This window comes from Hyperolius riggenbachi, chromosome 10, assembly GCF_040937935.1.
Source record: "Hyperolius riggenbachi isolate aHypRig1 chromosome 10, aHypRig1.pri, whole genome shotgun sequence".
In the NCBI taxonomy this organism is placed as follows: domain Eukaryota; kingdom Metazoa; phylum Chordata; class Amphibia; order Anura; family Hyperoliidae; genus Hyperolius; species Hyperolius riggenbachi.
In genome coordinates, this window is record NC_090655.1 from 147,295,416 (window position 1) to 147,321,334 (window position 25,919).

Genomic DNA, 25,919 nt, shown 5'->3' on the forward strand with positions numbered 1-25,919 from the left:
AGTATTGTTTTGAGTCATGATGAAACATGCATAGTAATTAATAATTAAACCAGAAACAATGTGTCTGTTTTGTTTATGGGTTTGAAATATTTATATAACTAACACCTATTGGAAGGGTTTCCCATTAATACTTAAAAGAACTAATTTGCTTAACAAATCTTATCAAATGACTCCTTGCCTTAGGGTTATACCAAAAATAGCGATGATATTACACGATGACCATACTTTCGACATCCTATTGGCTGATATTTAGGTCTGATTTATTGCCCAAGTATGAGATAACCAGACTTTGATCCTATATAAGCTCTGCTCTTGCACAGAGCTGATGTATAACTTATTCACTTCAAGTTAGTTTTACTAGGCAACTTCAGCAGAGATAACCATGGCAACTAAGGGTGGAAAATGTCAAGACCGTAAGTCTCCTATTAAAATGAATGTTATTAATAAGTATTTATTGCTGCATGTACATCAACTGCTTCAGAAGACAATATTAGTTATAATAGCATTAATTAATGGGCCAAATTTCAGTTTTGTTTTAACATTTTGTGATGTTCTACCATATCTGTAGTGGCTTGTTAGAGGTATATTTTGGAATGGGGCTCGGGTGGATGTCCCAAGTAGAGCTGATGAATGATTAGAAAGCACTGTAAGCTTCAAACCATTGGAACTATTGAAATAAGAGTGTTTTCCTCCCATTCAACCAAATTTGTTCCGTGTTTAAGCAATCACTGAGTGGGACAGAACACATATTATTCATAAAAAATAGCAGAAATAATAATAAATACTGCCATTTTGGGGTTTATCAGTTGCAGTGTGTTGGGAAATAGACGCATGTTAAGTCCATAATAATACAAATTAGCAATATCCATGTACTTCATGTTACACATGTTTAAATTGCACTATTCCAAAATAACAATATGGGTCTGAATTCCTAAAGCTGAAGAATATTAGATGGAGATCGTATTAATGATTTAGAAATAAATAAATAAAAAAGCAGCCATTTGGAGGGTATTTAATTGCAGAGGTTTTTTTGGAATATGACAGTTTTACGTTACTGTACACTATAGACGCACTGACACATTACATAGAAAACCATAACCATAACCCTACACCTACAATGTGGGCAATGAAGATTTTTCTTCAGTTGTGAAAAACAATGCTCAAAGTTTGAACATACTTTTGTATTTAATTTCTTATTACAAATAGTTATCAGATTGTTAACATGACTATATAATTTCTATTAGAAATATTAATGCCTTTCATATTACACAAGTCTAAATTGCACCAATTTGGAATAAGTACAGTATCTGGATTTTATTTTTTAAAGCTGGAGAACATTAGAGACCAGACCATTGGAGAACATGAGTGATCCAGAAATTATTATTTTTTTTATTTTTTTAAGGAATGGTTATCCCTTTGAACTATACACGAGGTGACATGTGACATGATGGGATAGAAATGCGTATGTGCAGTGCCAAGCACACAAATAACTATGAAGTGGTGGGGGTGTCTTGACATCCTAAAGACAAAGATAACAGGAAACAGAGAATGGGAGCCCAGTAGTGCAGGATGTAAGGTCAAATCGAAAATTCAACAGGTAAAAAAAACTACTCACAAAGGTGGGTTGCAGAGGGGCAACCGACCGCAGAAAGCAGGTGGAGATGATTAACCCGACTCCACTCGGGGTGGTCCAGCCGGACCCAGATGCGTTCGCTCTCCTTGGGAAAAACTGAGGACAGTGCCACTTATGGTAAAACCACACGTGGTCTGTCTCAACCCCGGCAACGTGGTATGTTGGCGTACGTTAAAAAGGGGCGATGGGAAAAAAGGGCGCCGGGTTTTTAACGATAAACATGGATTACGTTTAAAAATGTATTTCGTTTAAAAGTAATGTTTTTAAACGTTATAAATCATTAAATAATGTGTATTAAATCGGCAATTGTAAAAACGTTAATCCTTCGTTTAAATAATGAAACGCATAATAACGTTTAAAAAAAAAATTACTAAGTAACCCTCCCTGTACCTACCCCTAACCCCTAGACCCCCCTGTTGATGCCTAAACCTAAGACCCCCCCTGTTGGTGCCTAAGTAACCCTCCCTGTACCTACCCCTAACCCCTAGACCCCCCCTGTTAGTGCCTAAACCTAAGACCCCCCTGTTGGTGCCTAAACCTAAGACCCCCCTGTTAGTGCCTAAACCTAAGACCCCCCTGTTGGTGCCTAAACCTAAGACCCCCCTGTTGGTGCCTAAACCTAAGACCCCCCTGTTAGTGCCTAAACCTAAGACCCCCCTGTTGGTGCCTAAACCTAAGACCCCCTGTTGGTGCCTAAACCTAAGACCCCCCTGTTGGTGCCTAAACCTAAGACCCCCCTGTTGGTGCCTAAACCTAAGACCCCCCTGTAATTTTTTTCGTTTAAAAATAATGTAAAAAAAAAAAAAAAAAAAAGTAATGTTTTTCGTTTAAAAATAATGTTTGGGAAAAATATTGTACTGGTTTTCGTTTAAAAATAATATTTAAACATGTATAAATCATTAAATAATGTGGAATCATGAGAAACAGTAATAAAACATTAAGTCTCCGGGCGCCGCTTTTAAAACGTTAGTTTTCTCCGGCGCCCTTTTTTCCTACCGGGCGCCCATTAAACGATATTTATTATAGAAGTGAATGGCGGCGCCCGATTTGTCCACTAGCCTCAGGCGCCCGAATTTACTGTTTCCGGCATGTTGGGGGTGATATAACACACTTAATGGGAAAAGAGATGCCCAGGTGTGTATAAAATGGATTAGAAACACAATAAAACTAGAAGATGAGGTAGCTTACCTCAATGATGAAACACAAATAACTATGCTGTCTGTGTTCCTTTTTTAAAAAAGTTTTCTTCCTGAAATAGTTAAAAGTCAGGTATGCAAGTGACAATTTTTATCTAGTTTGGGACTGGGTCGGACTAGAGAGTAATACAAAACAGGAGAGAAGAATGGTCGGCACTGCTGACAAATGCTTTAATCACAGTTCAGTGTATAAAGTGACAGGTGGTACAAGCAGTAGCTGGGCCGGATTTACAGCTCAGGAGCCTATAGGCACATAAGCTCTGGCACCCTAAGCTCTGCCCCATAACAGGCCACACCGCCTAATACCACACCCCTTTTTTCTTATTTAACAAAACCACACAAGATAATACAGATATTTGGTAATACAGATAAGACAAGTAGTGAACACCAACAATGTGCTGATATTACCAACAACTTATGAAATTTACAAACTTTAGGCTGATAGTACTAACAGTCAGTGGCAGTAGGTGGGTGGAAGAGGAAAGCAGGTTGGTATAAAGAACCTAGAGAGCAGTCAGAGCGGGTAGGTAGGTTGGAGAGTACAGTAGGTAGGAATAGAGAGCACTGAGAGGAGTCAGTGGGGGTAGGTAGGTAGGTCAGACAGTGAAGCAGGTAGGTATAGAGAACACAAAGAGGGATCAGTAAGAGTAGGTAGGTGGGAGAGCTCAACAGGTAAGAATAGAAAGCACAGAGAGAAACAAGTAGGGGTGGGTAGGTGGGATAGCGTAGAAGGTAGGTATGGAGAGTACAGAGGTAGGTAAGTGGGAGTGTGCAGCAGGTAGGTAGAGAGAGCACAGAGAGCAGTCAGTGGCACTAGGTAGATGGGAGAGCATAGCAAGGGGGTATAGAAAGCAGAGAATGGTCAGTGGGGTTAGGTAGGTAGGTGAGCACAGCAGGTAGGTACAGAGAGCACAGTCTGCAGTGAGTGGGGTCAGGTAGGTGGGAGAGCACAGCAAGTAGGTGTAGAGAGCAGTAAGTCAGGGTATGTAAGTTGGTAGGTTGGAGGTTAGAGCAGGTAAAGGAGGGTTTTCAGCAAAAGGTTAGAGCAGACCTAAGGGACATTTAAGTGACAAGACAATATACTCTGTACAGCACTGCAGTAGATGTCGGCGCTATATAAATACTAAAAAGTATAAAAAAATAAAAGATAAGCAACAGATTAATAACATTTAATGAAAAATGCAGGTTGTCTACTTCCTGCTTTCATGGAAGCAGATATATTGTTAACATATGCTTTCAAATGAGCTTATCTGAAGTGGCAGTCGGGTTACACAGGGATAAATCAAATTACAACTTGTGATTAAACACTGGTGAGGGGGAATTAGACAGACTAAACTCTCTATGGGTGCATTTCTCTATGCTTTCATTCTGTCCTGTGCAGGAGTTCAGGTCCATTCAGTCTAAGCGGGGATCCGGGTGGAGGGGGCGGACCTCGAGAAAATTCTTCTACCAAACATCCAGAATGGCTACGGGGGACTTGGGGGCAGAAGAAGGACTCTAATGCCGAAGGAGACCCTCCCTCCCTTCATATCAGCGGCAGGGAAGACCCGGATCTAGAAGAGCGGTGGCGGCAGGCTGTTATAGTTACTATTAGCAGCATCCTCCAGTCCTTCTGCAGCAGCGAATGCCTCTATGACATCACTCAGCAGCGCCCCCTGGGTCCTCTCCATGGTCCCACGCAGAGTCAGGCGCCAAAACCATGGAAGAGGACGCAGGGTGCACTGCTGAATGATGTCATGGAGTCACCGCAAATAGTAACAATGACAGCCTGCAACTCTTCTAAATTTGGGTCTCCTCCACCGCTGCCGCTGGTATGAAGGGAGGGAGGTCCTGCCTCTCACAAACGGCCTGTCTGTAGGCATGTGCCTACTTTGTTTAATGGTAAATCCGGTCCTGAACTTTGGCCAGAAGTCACATACCATAGATGCAGAATGTGTGGGTGGGTGCAGGGGGATAGGTATACGCCTGACGGCTGTTTTGCGGTCACTCACTTGTACGGAGGCTACACAAAACTGCCAAAATAAGCAATTGGTAATGGGTAGGATGGAGGTGCCCAATGTGTGTTCTATTTTAGTATTTTAAAATACAAATAAAAGATTATATATTAAAAAGAGAGGTAATTTCTTACCTCTACAGAAGATATACATACCAGTTCAACTGGAAAAAGTTTTTATACAAAAAGCAATCTGACAACGCACTTCACGGGTCATGGCCCGCTTCCTCAGGTCAATACAAAATGCCTTGATAGCATAGGGGATTGAGTGTATCAAGGCATTTTGTATTGACGTGAGGAAGCGTGCCATAACCCGTCAAGCGCGTTGTCAGATAGCTTTTTGAATAATATTTTTTCCAGTTGAACTGTTGTCTATATCTTCTGGAGAGGTAAGCAACTACCTCTCTTATTAATATATAATTTTTTACTTGTATTTTAAAATACTAACATAGAACACACATTGGGCACCTCCATCCTACCCTTTACCAGTCAGACCTCCTTTGTAGGTAATAGCTTTGCAGTTTTTCTGGAAATTCTATCGTACTACAGGAGAGTGACCATCCAGTATCCAGCAGGACCTGGAGTACCGAGCAGTGCGGGTTAATTCCCTATACGGTGGTTGCAGGGACTGCAACACACCTTTGTGAGTATATATCTATATAAGTTTATCCCCCCTATACCTGACGATACTGCACCATTGGGCTCCCGGTCTCTCCCTACTTCTCACCTAGGTATTCTTGGCCATTACAAGACTCACTAAAGAAAATAAAAACCCTATATAAAATAAGCAATTGTCAGCAGTGCTGACCATTCTCCTCTCCTGTTTTGTACTACTTCCATGCATTTAGGCCGGAGCACGCTGTATGTGCCTGTAGATACATAACTTCTACAGCCAGCCTCTCTCTCTCTCTTCCCTTCACCTCTTAATTTAGCTGTAGTGCCAATGGTCTCCGCCTTTCCAGGACTATAGAGTAACCCTCACTGATAAGGAACTACAGCCATCAAACACTTTACTGGCAATAAATGGTTTCTGAGAGCAAGAAAGAGATACATTTTAATAGTTCATAGATTTTAGCTTTGGTAAACTTAAATTAATGTGTCATTGAGTAGAGACAATAAAACAGTAAAAACTTAAAAATTAGACATATATAAAATAAAACTGTGGGATATCTAAAAAAATAAGTTTTAGGAGAAGTAGGATGGATATAATTGTTTATCTCATAAGTTCATTTTCACCATGTGTTTCCTTAAAAACAAAACAAAAACCTTGTAGTTTCAGTAGTTCTTACTATACTTTTATAACCCAAATGAGCGCTTTTGCCAAATTCCCTAATTTGGGTTATAAAAGTATTGTAACTGTAAGAACTACTGAAAAATAAGTGACTGTAAGTGGGACTGAAGTCATTTAGTAACTACCATAAGGGGAACCTTTATTTAAATAATTGCAGGTAATCATAACAAATTCCTGGTGGGAGTATATACTGAAGCTGCACAGAACTTATTCGCCAACTATTTATTTAGACAAGTTTTCAAATGTAATCATTTCAGGTTTGCTGCATCATGACTGTTTATAAAATCTTCTGTAATGTTCTCCAATGATAGCAAATCAACGCTCACATGTTTTTTTAAGACATTTGTTTAATTGCATGAGTTGGTTCAAGATGACACAAACATGCAAGGAAGGAAATGCAATTATAGACCTTTTTTTAATTTCTCCTGTGCATTAATAGGTAGATTCAATTACCCACTGGTAGTTTGAATTTAGCACCAATACTGAGATCTGTTATTCCAGATAGTGTCAAAGAGGGCTAGCGATCTACCAAGGCTCACTGTGATATATTACTCTATAAGGTTCACTGAGATCTTGTACTCTACAAAGGTTGACTAAGATCTTGTTTTCTAGAAAGTCACTGAGTTTAGATTTGTGTGAACAATACATTGCAAAGCTTCTCAGTGCACCTTAACAAATGTTGCAGGATAAGTTGAAGTAAGTCCCATTGTGTACTTACTCAGGGGGTCATGGTCAAGGGAGGTATGGAAAATGATGATGTGAATCGCAGCTATAGCAGCCTATCTGGTTTTCTAAAGGAACTATTTAGAATTGTGTACCATTTCAATTCCATATATATTTTTAGAGTGCAATTCAGCTGTAAACCAAGATTTTACGATAGACATGGGAAATGCATATGAAGCATGCCATGTTATTTGAAGCAACAAATTTAACATGAAACCCTGTTTTGCTTTTTAGCATGCGCTCCAGCTCCTGTATGCCAAGAAATACCTCAGTGCTGCCCACCGCCAGAACCAGTCCAATGCCAGGACCCATGCCCACAACCATGCCAAGGTATGTAGCTGCTCTTTATCATATATAAATGAATGGCTGGTCTGGAGGGAGTTTGTCTGAGATCAAACATACAATTTAGTATAAAACTTAAAATAGTGTCGGACACTAAACTTTGATTTCAGCCAAAAATGAATCTTATCCCTTATGCTAAACACACTTACCTTTAAGCTGGCTATACATTTATACAGTAGATTGCTACCCAGTGTGGCAAAATTATTGATTCGTCTGTGAAAGGAGTTATTCAGAGAGGAATTGATTCCTACCAGACAGAGAACATCAGTTTTCAACTACTAGTGGCTATACAAAACCTGTGCACCTGTGTGTGACAGGTGTACATTATAATTCCCATCACTGCATATACCTACCTGACAGTCACTGTTGCTCTTTCATTGAGCTACCACAGCCTGGCGTCAATATGGGCTTGAAAACCGTCACGGCCTGCACTCTAGCCATGGTGCGCACCAGTCCACCACGGCAGTCACTACACAAATAGCTGTTTGGGGTGTGTTGCACAGTGAGTTTGGTATGTCAGTGTGAAGCAGTAGTCTAATTACACTCCCTGATTGATGTATACACATGCAAGATGTTTTAAAGCACTTTAGGCCTCCAATTTAGCATGCAATATGATTTCAGCCCTTAAAACGCTGCTTTGCGTCAAATCCAGATTTTTCCCCGGGACTTTCGGCATCTATCCCACTCATCCATGCAAAAACTCAGATGTTAGACCCCTTGAAATAGCTTTCCCATCACTTTTGTGGCCAGCATAAGTGTTTCTAGTTTTCAAAGTTCGCCACCCCATTGAAGTCTATTGCGGTTCGCAAAAGTTTGCGCAAATCAAACTTTCGCAGGGTCGGGCCATATAACATTGGTCAGCTCACTCACTGGCACTAGAAGAAATATTTAGGTTGCTCTTATATGGCTTTTTATACGCCATTGAGGTTTTTCTTTCTTTAACCACTTGCCGACCGCACGCCTATACCGTGCGTCGGCAAAGTGGCAGCTGCAGGACCAGCGACGCAGTACTGCGTCGCCAGCTGCAGGATGATTAATTAGGAAGCAGCCGCTCGCGCGAGCGGCTGCTTCCTGTCAAATCACGGCGGGGGGCTCCGTGAATAGCCTGCGGGCCGCCGATGGCGGCTCGCAGGCTAAATGTAAACACAAGCGGAAATAATCCGCTTTGTTTACATTGTACGGTGCTACTGCGCAGCAGCGCCGTAAGGCAGATCGGCGATCCCCGGCCAATCAACGGCCGGGGATCGCCGCCATGTGACAGGGGACGTCCCGTCACTGGCTGCACAGGACGGATAGCGTCCTGTGCAGCCTCGATCGCCGGGGGGGCCAGGTAGGAGAGGGAGGGGGAGGATTTCGCCGCGGAGGGGGGCTTTGAGGTGCCCCCCCTGCAACACCCAGGCAGGCAGGAGAGATCAGACCCCCCTGCACATCATCCCCATAGGGGGGAAAAAAGGGGGGCAATCTGATCTCTCTGCCTGCAACCTGATCTGTGCTGGGGGCTGCACAGCCCACCCAGCACAGATCACTCAAAACAGCGCTGGTCCTTAAGGGGGGGTAAAGGGTGGGCAGTGGCGTAGCTACAAACCTCTGGGCCCCGATGCGGAATCTGGATGTGGGCCCCCCCCCCCGGCAAAAACAGCCCCCCCTCCCCCGACAACACCCGACGGATGCACACACATATCAAAATCCCTATAGCCAGCTATAGGTACCCCCAGTATAGGTAGTCAGGCATAGGTAAGCCAGTATAGTTGCCCCCGGTATAGGTGAGATAGGCAGGCGCCGCCGGTATAAGTTAGATAGATAGGTGCCCCCAGTACAGGTTAGCTAGGTGGGTGCCTCTAATATAGGTAGCCAGAATAGTTGCCCCCAGCGTAGGTTAGATAGGTAGGTGCCCCCAGTATAGGTTAGTTAGGTAGGTGCCTCCAATATAGGTAGCCAGTTTAGTTGCCACCTGTATAGGCTAGCTAGGTGCCCCCAATACAGGTTAGATAAGTAAGTGCCCCCAGTATAGGTTAGATAGGTAGGTGCCCCCAGTATAAATTAGATTAGGTCGGTGCCCCCTAGTATAGGTTAGATTAGGTAGCTGCCCCCCAGTATAGGTTAGATTAGGTAGCTGCCCCCCAGGATAGATTAGGTAGCTGTCCCCAGGATAGATTAGGTAGGTGCCCCCCAGTATAGGTTAGATGAGGTAGCTGCCCCCCAGGATAGATTAGGTAGCTTCCCCCCAGGATAGATTAGGTAGCTGCCCCCCAGGATAGATTAGGTAGCTGCCCCCCAGGATAGATTAGATAGCTGCCCCCCAGGATTAGGTTAGAATAGGTAGGTGCCCCCCAGGATAGATTAGGTAGCTGCCCCCCAGGATTAGGTTAGATTAGGTAGCTGCCCCCCAGGATAGATTAGGTAGCTGCCCCCCAGGATTAGGTTAGATTAGGTAGCTGTCCCCCAGGATAGATTAGGTAGCTGCCCCCAGGATAGATTAGGTAGGTGCCTCCCAGTATAGGTTAGATTAGGTAGCTGCCCCCCAGAATAGATTAGGTAGCTGCCCCCCAGGATAGATTAGGTAGGTGCCCCCCAGTATAGGTTAGATTAGGTAGCTGCCCCCCAGGATTAGGTTAGATTAGGTAGGTGCCCCCCAGGATAGATTAGGTAGCTGCCCCCAGGATAGATTAGGTAGGTGCCCCCCAGTATAGGTTAGATTAGGTAGCTGCCCCCCAGGATTAGGTTAGATTAGGTAGGTGCCCCCCAGGATAGATTAGGTAGCTGCCCCCAGGATAGATTAGGTAGGTGCCCCCCAGTATAGGTTAGATTAGGTAGCTGCCCCCCAGGATTAGGTTAGATTAGGTAGGTGCCCCCCAGGATAGATTAGGTAGCTGCCCCCAGGATAGATTAGGTAGGTGCCCCCCAGTATAGGTTAGATTAGGTAGCTCCCCCCCAGGATTAGGTTAGATTAGGTAGGTGCCCCCCAGGATAGATTAGGTAGCTGCCCCCAGGATAGATTAGGTAGCTGCCCCCCAGGATAGATTAGGTAGCTGCCCCCCAGGATAGATTAGGTAGCTGCCTGTCCCCATAATGGAGGGGGGGGGCCGCAGCCGCGGGGAGGGCAGCCCGACCTCTCCCTCCCTTCCTCTCCCCGGGGCCCCCCCTCAGATGCAGAGTAAGCGGCTAACGGAAGCACTATAGGCAGAACTCACCTCCGTCCCTGGTTCCAATCGCCGCTGATCTCCTCTCTGGCTGGCTCTGCATAGATGCTTACACACGCAGCTTCCTGTTTAGCCGGAAGCTGCGTGTGTAAGCATCTATGCAGAGCCAGCCAGAGAGGAGATCAGCGGCGAGTGGAACGCAGGGAGGTGAGTTCTGCCTATAGCGCTTCCGTTAGCCGCTTACTCTGCATCTGAGGGGGGGGCCCGGGGAGAGGAAGGGAGGAAGAGGTCGGGCTGCCCTCCCCGCGGCTGCGGCTCCCTCCTACCTGCGCGAACGGGCGCATGGCCCTCCAAACGGAGATGGGCCCCCCGGGCCCCTCCCCCGCCTCCTCAGGAGCCGGGCCCGGTCGCCAAGGCGACCGCTGCGACCACGGGCCCTACGCCCTTGAGGGTGGGTCATCAAGTGGTTAATAACATGCATGTGGATGTCCCGGGAGTTCTAGGACACGCACCCCTCTTAGATGTGGTCTTCATTACCCCGCGGCTAACAAACCACTTACCTGGGAGATCCAGAGTTTCCCAATAGAAGTGTTAATAGACCCTAACGTTGAGACTAGGGATGCTCATTCGGATTCCGCGGAAATGCAATTTCCAAAATTCCGATGGGAAATTGCATTTCCGCATCGGAATGCGGAAATTGGTAATGCAAGTGTGTTAGGCGGATTTCCGTCGGAAATCGCGGAAATTTCCACCGGAAATTGCGGAAATTCCGCCCGAATTTAACATCGATTTTCTCAAAAACTATAAGGTCTTTTTGAAAACTTTTTTTGCATCTTATTCACAAGATTCAGTTTAATATACACTAGAAATTTGGTGTTTCTAAGACTTACAGGGGCTTTGCTATTAACCGCTAAAATCGGCGGATTTTTACTGTAATGTAAAATGCAGAAAATCTGCATCTGCCTATTTTCTCCATTTACATTACAGTTAAAATCTGCCGATTTTAACGGTTAATAGCAAAGCCCCCATACGTCCTAGAAACACCAAATTTTCAGGGTTTATTAAACAGAATCTTCTGAACAAGATGCAAAAAAAGTTTTCAAAAAGACCTTATAGTTTTTGAGAAAATCGATGTTAAATCCGGGCGGAATTTCCGCGATTTCTGGCGGAAATTCCGCATCGGAATGCGGAAATTGGTAGCGGAAAGCGGAATCGGTATTTGGCAATGGCGGAATGCAGAATTACCGCGGAATCGGAAATTGGCATTTCCAACCATCCCTAGTTGAGACCACTATGTGGTCCACAGGTAAACTATTTACTGTTTGTACTTTACCTATGCCTATGGCGTGGTTCCTTACACGCATTGCTTTACTTCTCTCTCTTTGTTTCCTCTTTCCATTTATAACTCTCCCTTTACTGTCTCTATTTGACTTTTCTCCTATGGTGTGTCGAGGGGTCCGCCCTATGCTGGCTCACATTCCAGCAGTCACTTAGATTGCTATCCCTGAATGCCAGGGGATTAAACATACCTGAGAAGAAGAAACCCACTTTAAGGGCCCCAAGCCACCTAAGCTGCTTAATAAATATTATAAGCATCTGCTTAATAAATATTATAAGCATGCTTACTGTAGCTCTCCTCAAGAATCTAAAACTAAAGTAACAGCCATACTAATCCAGAGACACCCCCTTTTTCCTACAGGCAGAGTACAATGATCCAATGGGCCGATTCAACCTAATTAAAGGCACAGTGTATAATCAGAAGATCACAATCGGATCTTTCTATGCTCCCAATACTCAACAGGTTACTTTCTTTCAGGCTTTCCTATCCAAACTTAACACATTTGCGGAAGGCAGTATTGTCATTGGCTGAGACCTTAACTTACCATTGGATCCTGCCCTGGACTCCTCCTCCCAAAAATTTCTGACTTCTAGTTGGCTCCTTGACAAGTGCAAGATCCTTCTTCACAAAATGCAATTAATAGATGTTTGGAGACTACAGAATCCCTCACAGAAATATTACACATTTTTCTCATTCCCTCATTCCTCTTTTTCCAGAATTGACTATATTTTCATCTCTCACAACTTATTATCTGTTTCAACCTCCACTAAAATTGGTAATATATCATTATCAGATCATGCCCCGGTGTCGGTGGATCTTGCTTTGGGGGAATGCAGAAGGGGTAATGCCTCCTGGCGCCTAAATAATTCTCTACTCCAGGATAAAGCTTTCTATCAAAATGTAAAGGTGAAATGGAAGAATTTTTTTTCAAAATTACAAGTACGGAAGATGTATCTCCACTCATTATGTGGGAAAGTCACAAGTGTTTTGCACGAGGCCTATTAATTAGAGAAGGAGCCAGAAGGAAGCAGATGAGGAAAAAGGATATACAGGATAGCTTGGCTTCCATTAAAAAAACTTAGAGATACAACACAAACAGTCCTGTTCACCAGATGTGTTAACTGACCTTACCAGACATAGGGAATTCCTTAAAAAACTCTTATTTCATAAAGCTAAACATGCGGCAGAAAGATGTTGCCATACTTTTTACGAATATCGTAACAAATGCAGCTCTAGTCTGGCTAGGGCCCTCAAAACCCAACAGACTTCCAATTATATAGCAGGAATTAAGAATAAAAACTCAAAGATGCTGCATAAATATGAGGATATCTCAGCAGGGGCAAACCCCGGATTTTCAAGGGGGATTCCTGAAAGGTCTCCCTCAGCCACGCACAATACAGTATAATAATATGGTAGGACATCATGCTGGGTACACATAATGTAATTTCCCATCCGACTGACGGGATCTAATGTTCCTAAATGTCCGATCTGCTCCTGATCGACAATAGGAATGAAATGATCAGGAGCAGTTTGAATACAGATAATAATGAGGACAGCCAACATTGCTAATGAAGGGGAAAGTAAAGCATTCACACAGCAGACCACAGGGCTGTGCTCATATCTGACTCTGTTAAGTTCCCCAGAGCTGCTCCATGTTCTGTACACATGCGGCTGCTCCATCCAAAGTCAGTTGTAGCAGGGAAAGAAAGGGGGCGGTGCTGTGAGCTGCAGGATACCTGCAGATATTCTAGTGTCTCAACTTGTGTCTGTCTACAGACACTGCACCGGCCCTGGCCTGAGGGGGGATTCTGGGCAGCTGTAATCCCCTCCTGCGTTTGCCTATGCTCAGGAGCTTTTCGTGAATACTATTCTAGCTTATACAATCTACCTTCACATATAGAGAAACCTCCCCCTATAACCAATAGATCTAAAATGGCGGATTATATCCAACAATCAGGCATGCCGACTTTATCCGAAGCCCGATCTAAAGATTTGGAGGTACCTTTTTCAGACGATGAGCTGAGCACTGCTTTGTCTCAGACACCCTCTGGAAAGGCCCCGGGCCCAGATGGGTACACACCCGAATATTATAAAAAAAACTTTACTCCCTCTTAACCACTTCCCGACCGCCGTATGTACAATTGGCGGCCGGGAAGTGCACACAATTGGCGGCGGTTCTTGTAGGGGCATGGGCGGAGCGATCGCGTCATCAGTGACGCGATCCTCCGCCTCCGCCTGGCGCCGCTCACCCGCCGCAACATCCCGCCGGCTATACGGAAGCGCCGGCGGGATGTTAACCCCGCGATCGCCGCATACAAAGTGTATAATACACTTTGTAATGTTTACAAAGTGTATTATACAGGCTGCCTCCTGCCCTGGTGGTCCCAGTGTCCGAGGGACCACCAGGGCAGGCTGCAGCCACCCTAGTCTGCACCAAAGCACACTGATTTCTCCCCCCCCCGCCCCAGATCGCCCACAGCACCCATCAGACCCCCCCCCTGCCCACCCCCCAGACCCCTGTTTGCACCCAATCACCCCCCTAATCACCCATCAATCATTCCCTGTCACTATCTGTCAACGCTATTTTTTTTTTTATCCCCCACCCTGCTCCTTGCCCCCTCCTGATCACCCCCCACCCCTCAGATTCTCCCCAGACCCCCCCCCCCCCCAGACCACCCCCCCTGTTTACTGTATGCATCTATCCCCCTGATCACCTGTCAATCACCTGTCAATCACTTGTCAATCACCTGTCAATCACCCATCAATCACCCGTCAATCACACCCTGTCACTGCCACCCATCAGCCTGCCCCTAACCTGCCCCTTGCGGGCAATCTGATCACCCCCCCCCACACCAATAGATCGCCCGCAGATCCGACATCAGATCACCTCCCAAATCCATTGTTTACATCTATTATCTCCTCTAAACACCCACTAATTACCCATCAATCACCCATCAATCACCCCCTATCACCACCTGTCACTTTTACCTATCAGATCAGACCCTAATCTGCCCCTTGCGGGCACCCAATCACCCGCCCACACGCTCAGATTGCCCTCTGACCCCCCCTTATCAATTCACCAGTGCATTAATTACATCTGTTCTTCCCTGTAATAACCCACTGATCACCTGTCAATCACCTGCCAATCACTTGTCAATCACCTGTCAATCACCCATCAATCACCCGTCAATCACCCCCTGTCACTGCCACCCATCAATCAGCCCCTAACCTGCCCCTTGCGGGCAATCTGATCACCCACCCACACCATTAGATCGCCCGCAAACCCGCCGTCAGATTACCTCCCAAATGTATTGTTTACATCTGTTATCTTCTCTAAACACCCACTAATTACCCATCAATCACCCATCAATCACCCCCTATCACCACCTGTCACTGTTACCTATCAGATCAGACCCTAATCTGCCCCTTGCGGGCACCCAATCACCCGCCCACACGCTCAGATTGCCCTCAGACCCCCCCCCCTTATCAATTCGCCAGTGCATTAATTACATCTGTCCTTCCCTGTAATAACCCACTGATCACCTGTCAATCACCTGCCAATCACCTATCACCCATCAATCACCCCCTGTCACTGCCACCCAACAATCAGCCCCTAACCTGCCCCTTGCGGGCAATCTGATCACCCACCCACACCAATAGATCACCTGCAGATCCGACATCAGATCACCACCCAAGCGCAGCGTTTACATCTATTCTCTCCTCTAAACACCCACTAATTACCCATCAATCACCCCCTATCACCACCTATCACCACCTGTCACTGTTACCCATCAGATCAGACCCTAATCTTCCCCTTGTGGGCACCCAATCGCCCGCCTACACGCTCAGATTGCCCTCAGACCCCCCCTTATCAATTCGCCAGTGCAATATTTACATCTGTTCTCCCCTGTAATAACCCACTGATTACCTGTCAATCACCTATCAATCACCCATCAATCACCCCCTGTCACTGCCACCCATCAATCACCCCCTGTCACTGCCACCCATCAATCACCCGCTGTCACTGCCACCCATCAATCAGCCCCTAACCTGCCCCTTGCGGGCAAACTGATCACCCACCCACACCAATAGATCGCCCGCAGATCCGACATCAGATCACCACCCAAGCGCAGTGTTTCCATCTATTCTCTACCCTAAACACCCACTAATTACCCATCAATCACCCCCTGTCACTGCTACCTATCAGATTAGACCCCTATCTGCCCCTAGGGCACTCAATCACCCGCCCACACCCTCAGAATGCCCTCAGACCCCAGCCCTGATCACCTCGCCAGTGCATTGCTTGCATCTATTCCCCCCTCTAATCACACCTTGAGACACCCATGAATCACCTCCTGTCACCCCCTAGCACACCTACCCATCAGATCAGGCCCCAATTTGCCCCGTGTGGGCTCCTGATCACTCGGCCAATCCCTCAGATCCCCCTCAGACCCCCTTCCGATCACCTCCCCAGTGCATTGATTGCATCTATTTTCCCCTCTAACCACCCCCTGAGACACCCATCAATCACCTCCTGTCACCCCCCTAGCACTCCTATCCATCAGATCAGGCCCAATACAACCTGTCATCTAAAAGGCCACCCTGCTTATGACCGGTTCCACAAAATTCGCCCCCTCATAAACCACCTGTCATCAAAATTTGCAGATGCTTATACCCCTGAACAGTCATTTTGAGACATTTGGTTTCCAGACTACTCACGGTTTTGGGCCTGTAAAATGCCAGGGCGGTATAGGAACCCCACAAGTGACCCCATTTTAGAAAAAAAGACACCCCAAGGTATTCTGTTAGGTGTATGACGAGTTCATACAAGATTTTATTTTTTGTCAAAAGTTAGCGGAAATTAATTTTTATTGGTTTTTTTTCACAAAGTGTCATTTTTCACTAACTTGTGACAAAAAATAAAATCTTCTATGAACTCGCCATACACCTAACGGAATACCTTGGGGTGTCTTCTTTCTAAAATGGGGTCACTTGTGGGGTTCCTATACTGCCCTGGCATTTTAGGGGCCCTAAACCGCGAGGAGTAGTCTAGAAAACAAATGCTTCAAAATGACCTGTGAATAGGACGTTGGGCCCCTTAGCGCACCTAGGCTGCAAAAAATTGTCACACATGTGGTACCGCCGTACTCAGGAAAAGTAGTATAATGTGTTTTGGGGTGTATTTTTACACATACCCATGCTGGATGGGAGAAATTTCTATGTAAATGGACAATTGTGTGTAAAAAAATCAAACAATTGTCATTTACAGAGATATTTCTCCCACTTAGCCTGGGTATGTGTAAAAATACACCCCAAAACGCATTATACTACTTCTCCTGAGTACGGCAGTACCACATGTGTGGCACTTTTTTACACCCTAAGTATGCTAAGGGGCCCAAAGTCCAATGAGTACCTTTAGGATTTCACAGGTCATTTTGCGACATTTGGTTTCAAGACTACTCCTCACGGTTTAGGGCCCCTAAAATGCCAGGGCAGTATAGGAACCCCACAAATGACCCCATTCTAGAAAGAAGACACCCAAAGGTATTCCGTACGGAGTATGGTGAGTTCATAGAAGATTTTATTTTTTGTCACAAGTTAGCGGAAAATGACACTTTGTGAAAAAAAACGATTAAAATCAATTTCCGCTAACTTGTGACAAAAAAATAAAAACTTCTATGAACTCACCATACTCCTAACGGAATACCTTGGGGTGTCTTCTTTCTAAAATGGGGTCATTAGTGGGGTTCCTATACTGCCCTGGCATTTTAGGGGCCCTAAACCGTGAGGAGTAGTCTTGAAACAAAAATGACCTGTGAAATCCTAAAGGTACTCATTGGACTTTGGGCCCCTTAGTGCAGTTAGGGTGCAAAAAAGTGCCACACATGTGGTATCGCCGTACTCGGGAGAAGTAGTATAATGTGTTTTGGGGTGTATTTTTACACATACCCATGCTGGGTGGGAGAAATACCTCTGTAAATGACAATCTTTTGATTTTTTTACACACAATTGTCCATTTACAGAGGTATTTCTCCCACCCAGCATGGGTATGTGTAAAAATACACCCCAAAACACATTGTACTACTTCTCCCGAGTATGGCGATACCACATGTGTGGCACTGTTTTGCACCCTAACTGCGCTAAAGGGCCCAAAGTCCAATGAGTACCTTTAGAATTTCACAGGTCATTTTGAGAAATTTCGTTTCAAGACTACTCCTCACGGTTTAGGGCCCCTAAAATGCCAGGGCAGTATAGGAACCCCACAAATGACCCCATTTTAGAAAGAAGACACCCCAAGGTATTCCGTTAGGAGTATGGTGAGTTCATAGAAGATTTTATTTTTTGTCAAAAGTTAGCGGAAATTGATTTTAATTGTGTTTTTTCACAAAGTGTCATTTTCCGCTAACTTTTGACAAAAAATAAAATCTTCTATGAACTCACCATACTCCTAACGGAATACCTTGGGGTGTCTTCTTTCTAAAATGGGGTCATTTGTGGGGTTCCTATACTGCCCTGGCATTTTAGGGGCCCTAAACCGTGAGGAGTAGTCTTGAAACGAAATTTCTCAAAATGACCTGTTAAATTCTAAAGGTACTCATTGGACTTTGGGCCCTTTAGCGCAGTTAGGGTGCAAAAAAGTGCCACACATGTGGTATCGCCGTACTCAGGAGAAGTAGTATAATGTGTTTTGTGGTGTATTTTTACCCATGCTGAGTGGGAGAAAGATCTCTGTAAATGGACAATTGTGTATAAAAAAAATTAACAAATTGTCATTTACAGAGATATTTCTCCCACCCAGCATGGGTATGTGTAAAAATACACCCCAAAACACATTATACTACTTCTCCTGAGTACGGCAATACCACATGTGTGGCACTTTTTTGCAGCCTAACTGCGCTAAGGGGTCCAAAGTCCAATGAGCACCTTTAGGCTTTACAGGGGTGCTTACAATTTAGCACCCCCCAAAATGTCAGGACAGTATACACACCCCACAAATGACCCCATTTTGGAAAGTAGACCCTTCAAGGTATTCAGAGAGGGGCATGGTGAGTCCGTGGCAGATTTCATTTTTTTTTGTCGCAAGTTAGAAGAAATGGAAACTTTTTTTTTTTTTTTTCACAAAGTGTCATTTTCCGCTTACTTGTGACAAAAAATAATATCTTCTATGAACTCACTATGCCTCTCAGTGAATACTTTGGGATGTCTTCTTTCCAAAATGGGGCCATTTGGGGGGTATTTATACTATCCTGGAATTCTAGCCCCTCATGAAACATGACAGAGGGTCAGAAAAGTCAGAGATGCTTGAAAATGGGAAAATTCACTTTTTGCACCATAGTTTGTAAACGCTATAACTTTTACCCAAACCAATAAATATACACTGAATGGTTTTTTTTATCAAAAACATGTTTGTCCACATTTTTCGCGCTGCATGTATACAGAAATTTTACTTTATTTGAAAACTGTCAGCACAGAAAGTTAAAAAAATCATTTTTTTGCCAAAATTCATGTCTTTTTTGCTGAATATAATAAAAAGTAAAAATCGCAGGAGCAATCAAATAGCACCAAAAGAAAGCTTTATTAGTGACAAGAAAAGGAGCCAAAATTCATTTAGGTGGTAGGTTGTATGAGCGAGCAATAAACCGTGAAAGCTGCAGTGGTCTGAATGGAAAAAAAGTGGCCGGTCCTTAAGGGGTAGAAAGCCCTAGGTCCTCAAGTGGTTAATGCCATTTATGCTAAAAGCATTCAATGCTATCACAGAACTCCCCTCAGACCAAAGTCGGTTCCCAACCCAGATGTTGGAATCACATATATATCTGTTCTGCCAAAACCAGGAAAGGACCTTTCCCAATGCCAAAGCTACAGGCCAATATAACTTTTGAATGTTGACCTTAAACTATATGCAAAAATGTTAGCCAACTTTCTGGCTCCACTCCTAACTGAGGTGGTACACCCTGATCAGGTAGGATTTAAACCAGGAAGAGAGGCGAGGGACAACACGATCCGTACCCTTGAAGTCCTTCACTGGGTGAGGTCCCGGTCCACCCTGACTCTGCTATTATCCACAGATGTGGAGAAAGCTTTTGATAGGGTGGACTGGGACTTCATTGAACTGACTCTCCGTCATATTGGCCTGGGGATAAAATGCGTAAACGGGCTAGCACTATACTCTTGTCCATATGCCAGAGTAAAAGCAAATGGGGTGTTGTCTGAGACGTTCACCATTCACAATGGAGCCAAACAGGGATGCCCACTATCCCCCTTAATTTTTGCCCTTTCTCTGGAATAATTCGTATGTACCGTACGTAACAACCCCGATATCAAGGGTGTCTCTTTCCCATCTTCTTCCCATAAAGTAGTTGCCTATGCAGACGATCTGCTATTCTTCCTCACTAATCCACATATTTCACTACCCAATTTGCTAGCAGAATTCAAAAGTTATGGCCAACTATCCAATATGTCCATTAACTATAATAAAAGTGAAGCCCTTGTATTATTATTACCAATACATCTGAAGTCCACGTTACTAATTTCCCATTTAAATGGCCCAACAAAGCTTTGAAATATCTGCGAGTACAGATCACTCCGAACCGCAGGGACTTGTTTTCAACTAACTTTATTCCCACCCTCGATCATATTAAACAGGACCTCCTCCTATGGGACAAGCCACACTTTTCCTGGTTCGGAAGATCAAATATTATTAAAATGACTATTATGCCCTGTATATTATATCTATTTCAGACACTACCAATATTCATCCCCTCCCATTATTTTAAAGCAGTTACACAAACTTTCTCCAAATTAATTTGGAACGGTCGTAACCCGAGGCTTAAATATTCTCTCCAAACAGCTCTTAAAGAAATGGGTGGTATGGCCGTCCCTAACCCACGTCTTTACCATGCAGAAGCCATCCTGATTAGAGTTATAGACTGGCATAGGCACTCACGCTTTAAAAGGTGGGTAGCCATGGAGAATGAGATAATGAATGGACGTCTCCAACACACCCCCTGGTCTACCCCGTTATTTAAAATAATGGAACCAGCGGCATCTTTGATCTCTCAGACACTCAAAGCCCTGGCGAGATATAGACAAAATTCTGCCATTTTGCCCTGGCCCTCGCCTCTACTTCCTCTCCTGGATAATCCTGGCTTTCCCCTTGATCTCCCCCCTAATAGTTACCCTTTATGGCACACCTGTCCCAAATTATGATCAAATATCAAGGGGTGAGCAGCACAAACCAACTTTTAATGCAATTTTTTTTCAAAGCATGCATGCAGCAGTGGAGACCCTAATCCCCACAAGAAATATATATAACATACAGAGGGGCTGCAGCACACAACAGGAAAAAAGTGACAGGGGCTATTGGTTACGCCTTAACGCGCTTAAGCTCACCAACTGCGCCAAAGTGTCCCCGATCTGGTGAGTCCTACTCTAACCATGCAATGCTAGTTTTTATCAGCAGTCTAGTGGGAACTAATCTAAAAACACAAGAATCAACTAAATGGTAGAAAAGGAAATTAAAAAAATTATGGGCACACACTACAGAACCTTAGACAAGACCTTAACTCTCCCAATCTAGATCACTGGTCCTGGCTTCAATTTAGACACTACATTTTTTCTCAGGGATCCAAAAGCAACTTCTCTAGACCTCTGACGGTATTTGAACAAACCTGTCAAGGAGAGGGACCAATGCGAGGCATGGTCTCATTCCTATACTCGCTCTTAAACAACCCTGAAGCACCTGCGTCAGCTTATAGGGAGAAATGGGAACAGGACTTAGGCTTAACATTTTCAGACAAACAATGGGGAAAAATACTCACCTTCTCTCACAAATCTTCTATCTCTTCTAAAACTCAAGAAGCTGGGTATAAAATCTTTACGAGATGGTACCTTAGACCTTCTAAACTACACCGAATGTTCCCAGGATCTTCCCATCGTTGTTGGAGGTGTGGGCAAGACACAGGGACTTTGATACATACATTTTGGTCCTGATATATAAGATCACTCAGTTTTGGTCGGGCATAAGGGACTTGATGCACGTAATGACGGACGTCCTCCCACCAGACTCACCAGCCTTCTTCTTGCTACACCACAACACCTGGTCTATCCGTAGATACAAAAAATGCTCACGAGACACTTAGTTAATACAGCCAGGGCCTTGATAGCTAAAAAATGGAAATCCTCAGATCCCCCCACTGTGTTGGAATGGATAAGAGAGGTGGACCAGATAAGTTACATGGAAGATCTCACTGCTAGTGTTGGGCGAACAGTGTTCGCCACTGTTCGGGTTCTGCAGAACATCACCCTGTTCGGGTGATGTTCGAGTTCGGCCGAACACCTGGTGGTGTTCGGCCAAACTGTTCGGGGTTCGCCCGAACTGCAGAATGCATGGCCGAACATGGCCGAACAGGGCCCCTGTTCGGCCGAACAGGGCCCTGTTCGGCCGAATACTGCCCCCCTATGCCCCCTATGGGGTCGCAGGCATAAGGGGGGAGCATGCCCCGATCGCGGGGGGGGGCGGAAATTCCCCCCACCCCCTCCGCTAGCGCTCCCCCCTCTGCCCGCTTCCCCATACAAAAAGTTTGAAACAAGTTCAATAGTACCTGGGCTGGTGGCACTGGCTGGCAGTGGAGTGAGGAGGAGTCCGAGTAGCAGAGTGACGTTGAGGCCGGGCAGCGGGCGGTTCAGCGCTAGTACCCTTGTGGTACTTCCGCCCTTTCTCTGACCTCACGTCCTCTGCATACGAGGGTATGCATCACGCGTACCCTCGTATGCGTCATCACGCAGAGGACGTGAGGTCAGAGAAAGGGCGGAAGTACCACAAGGGTACTAGCGCTGAACCGCCCGCTGCCCGGCCTCAACGTCACTCTGCTACTCGGACTCCTCCTCCTCCTCACTCCACTGCCAGCCAGTGCCACCAGCCCAGGTACTATTGAACTTGTTTCAAACTTTTTGTATGGAGAAGCGGGCAGAGGGGGGAGCGCTAGCGGAGGGGGTGGGGGGAATTTCCGACCCCCCCCCGCGACCGGGGCATGCTCCCCCCTTATGCCTGCGACCCCATAGGGCCCCCAAAATGGGCATGTTCGGGGGTCCCATTGACTCCCATTGAGTTCGGCGTTCGGGCCGAACATGCCGAACATCTGGCCCATGTTCGGCCTGTTCGGCCCGAACCCGAACATCCAGGTGTTCGCCCAACACTACTCACTGCTTCTCTTCATGAGAAACATGAACAATTTTGGAAGACATGGTTTGGCTGGTTTGAATTCAAGGAATCTGATTGTTTTTTGGTCCCTTGAGCGTGACTAGAACCCGCCTTGATATACATGTAAACCACATAACAATGGGCGAAACGGGCATGGGGAACTTAGCACTTACCTCCAGCCCTTTTAGCCCAACACTTCTACATTGGCTTTTTGCCCCCTTGGCACTCGGGGAGTGGGAGCTTGCTTCTGGGATGGCCTCTCGACACAGTATTCATCTTCTCTTATCTATTTCTCTATCTACTTTCCTCTCCTTTTTCCCTCTCTACTTTCTCTTCTCTTACCTCTCTATGGTCACAGATATTTATTGCAACCTAAAGGGTTTCATAGTTTACCTAATACACCTAGCGCAAATGTGGCAGCATTAGATCAGAACACGGAAACTGGGACTTGAGGCCTCTGTCTGATGATTTTTGCATACTGCGACAAACCCTGGTGTATGTTCCCTTTCATCTTTTTGTCATCTTTTTTTTTTTTCTCCTTGTAATTCAGAGAGAGACCCCTCCCTATATACGATTGTTTGTTCTTTTTATGCGTCAACAAGTTTGTCCATGTACTCTAGTCTATTTCTACTAGCCGTACTGGCTTGCGGCTTAATATTGTGATTTCTCGTATGCTGTTACAGATGTACTTCCTCATTGCTGCGTGATGTTATTTATCTGTTACCCTTGGATTATCAGTGTTATGTGACATTTGATACTCTTGATGTTGATTATACTTGTATTGGTTGTTCACTGTTATGCTATTTTTTTCTTGAAAAACAAAAATAAAATAATATTTTTAAAAAAAATTAGTTGCCTAAAACATGTTTCACGGTCTATATCATGGCCACTTCTTAAGAGGCTTTATGTCGCAGGTGTACAGTACATGAAAAAGGACAATTAAAACCATAGGTTAATACAGCCACATCATAAGATGCTACGCACGTTCTTAGCATCCAGTCAGCTCAGGTAAAATCACTTGGTTCAATAACCATTAACAAATGCTCAAATTTAGTATCAAAAGGTTGGGTCCCTTAAAGAGACACTGAAGCAAAAAAAATGATGATATTATGATTTGTATGTGTAGCACAGCTAAGAAATAAAACATTAAGATCAGATACATCAGTGTAATTGTTTCCAGTACAGGAAGAGTTGAGAAACTCCAGTTGTTATCTCTATGCAAACAAGCCATTAACCTCTCCGACTAAGTTAGTCATGGAGAGGGCTGTTATTTAACTTTTATTATCTCAACTGTTCCTGGACTATTTACTTTTCCTCTGCTAGAGGAGAGGTCATTACTTCACAGACTGCTCTGAAAGACTCATTTTGAATGCTGAGTGTTGTGTAATCTGCACATATCATAGAATGATGCAATGTTAGAAAAAAACACTATATACCTGAAAATAAAAGTATGAGAATATTTTCTTTGCTGCTAATCTTCTTGTAATTATTCATAGTACACAACCAATTCACTATATCATATTTTTTGTTCGCTTCAGTGTCTCTTTAAAGTAAATGATGGCTCTCACATGGGCAAGTCAAAGCAGTCGGAGTAGCACAAGGGATGCGCCGATCGTTCGGCTGAACAACAATCGGTGCATCCCTTCTGCTGCCGCTTTGAAGTGACACTGATCTACATTAAATTAAATAAAGTAAATGTAGATACTGCTGTTTTCATCTTAAACAATAATAATAACAATGATGATCATCATCATAGAACAACAAAAACAATAAACGTAATTATAATGTGCAGAGTAAAATAATTAACATGATGATTTTTCCTTTAGATCCGTGTGTTCCAGTTAATCCATGTCAACAACAGGGTGGATATGGTGGAGTGAAGAAGTGACAAGATAGAAAACAAATAAGTAAATCTCTCTATACAACTAAAAATCACTTTGTACTCAGTTCCTAAACTTACTTCTCTGAACTGACAAACACCGTTGGAAGTATCCGCAATGCTAATTTCCTAAATAAATGTTATTTCTTGATTCATGTTGGTCTCTTAGTATTATTACTAATGTATCAATGTTGTCTATTGAGTGTCATTTCTAAATGGTATACTTTAACATTAAAACCTGCTGTTCATAACATCAGAAGATTTTAACTTTTAACTAGGGATTCCATTGGTGAATTAATGTGGACAAGGCAATACATAACAGTGATACATGCCACAGAAAAATTGGCTGATTTGAATGCTTCTTGGTGAAGTAGGTAATTTGATGAAATTGGTTCTGCGTAGACCACAATGTTAATTGTGGCTATAGTGGCATCAAATGTATAATTTGGGTAACGCCGGCACAAATAAATACCATAAGAGGCAGTGCTGGTTAGAGATGGGCCGAACGGTTCGCCGGCGAACGGTTCCAGGCGAACTTTGGGGGTTCGCGTTCGCCTGCATCAGGCGAACTTTTGCAGAAGTTCGATTCACCCCATAAAGCTGTATTGAGCAAAATTTTTCGCCTCCATTTTACTGTCAGCAGACTGCTTTCAGTGCTAAAGACCCCACCCACCCACCCTCCCTTCAAGCTAGGTCCTTTTATACCATTTGACTCAGTTGTCTGCCTACACAAATTAGTTATGGGACAGCTGCTACACACTCTGCTAGGGAGATTTTAATTGGCCTCCCACCTCCCACCTCCCTTCTACCCTTCTACCCTTCTACCTATTCCCTCCTCCCTCCTACCGGAGGGAGGAGGGTCTCTTCTGCCAGGGAATTATACTATTTTAAAAACCAGTATACATCATACCATAGCCGGGAAGCGAACCCAGATCTCACTGTGTGGTGGGCACGTCACCCTAAGCACTGTACCACTACAGTAGTAAGTGAAGCTTGCCTAAAATTTAACATTTATGCTCAACGCAATAGAACCATTAGGTTGCTTAAAGGAAAACTGTAGTGAGAGGTATATGGAGGCTGCCATATTGATTTCCTTTTAAGCTATACCAGTTGCCTGGCAGCCCTGCTGATCTATTTGGCTGCAGTAGTGTGAATCACACCAGAAACAAGCATGCAGCTAATC

At 44.6% G+C, this 25,919-nt stretch overlaps 1 long non-coding RNA gene across 1 annotated transcript; it reads left to right on the forward strand.

The window, feature by feature from the left end:
* Nucleotides 1-305: 305 nt before the first annotated feature.
* Nucleotides 306-24,891, forward strand: LOC137535724 (uncharacterized). The gene is made up of 3 exons (XR_011024461.1): nt 306-413; nt 7,071-7,166; nt 24,684-24,891. It is a non-coding gene; the product is annotated as an uncharacterized lncRNA (long non-coding RNA).
* Nucleotides 24,892-25,919: the final 1,028 nt, after the last annotated feature.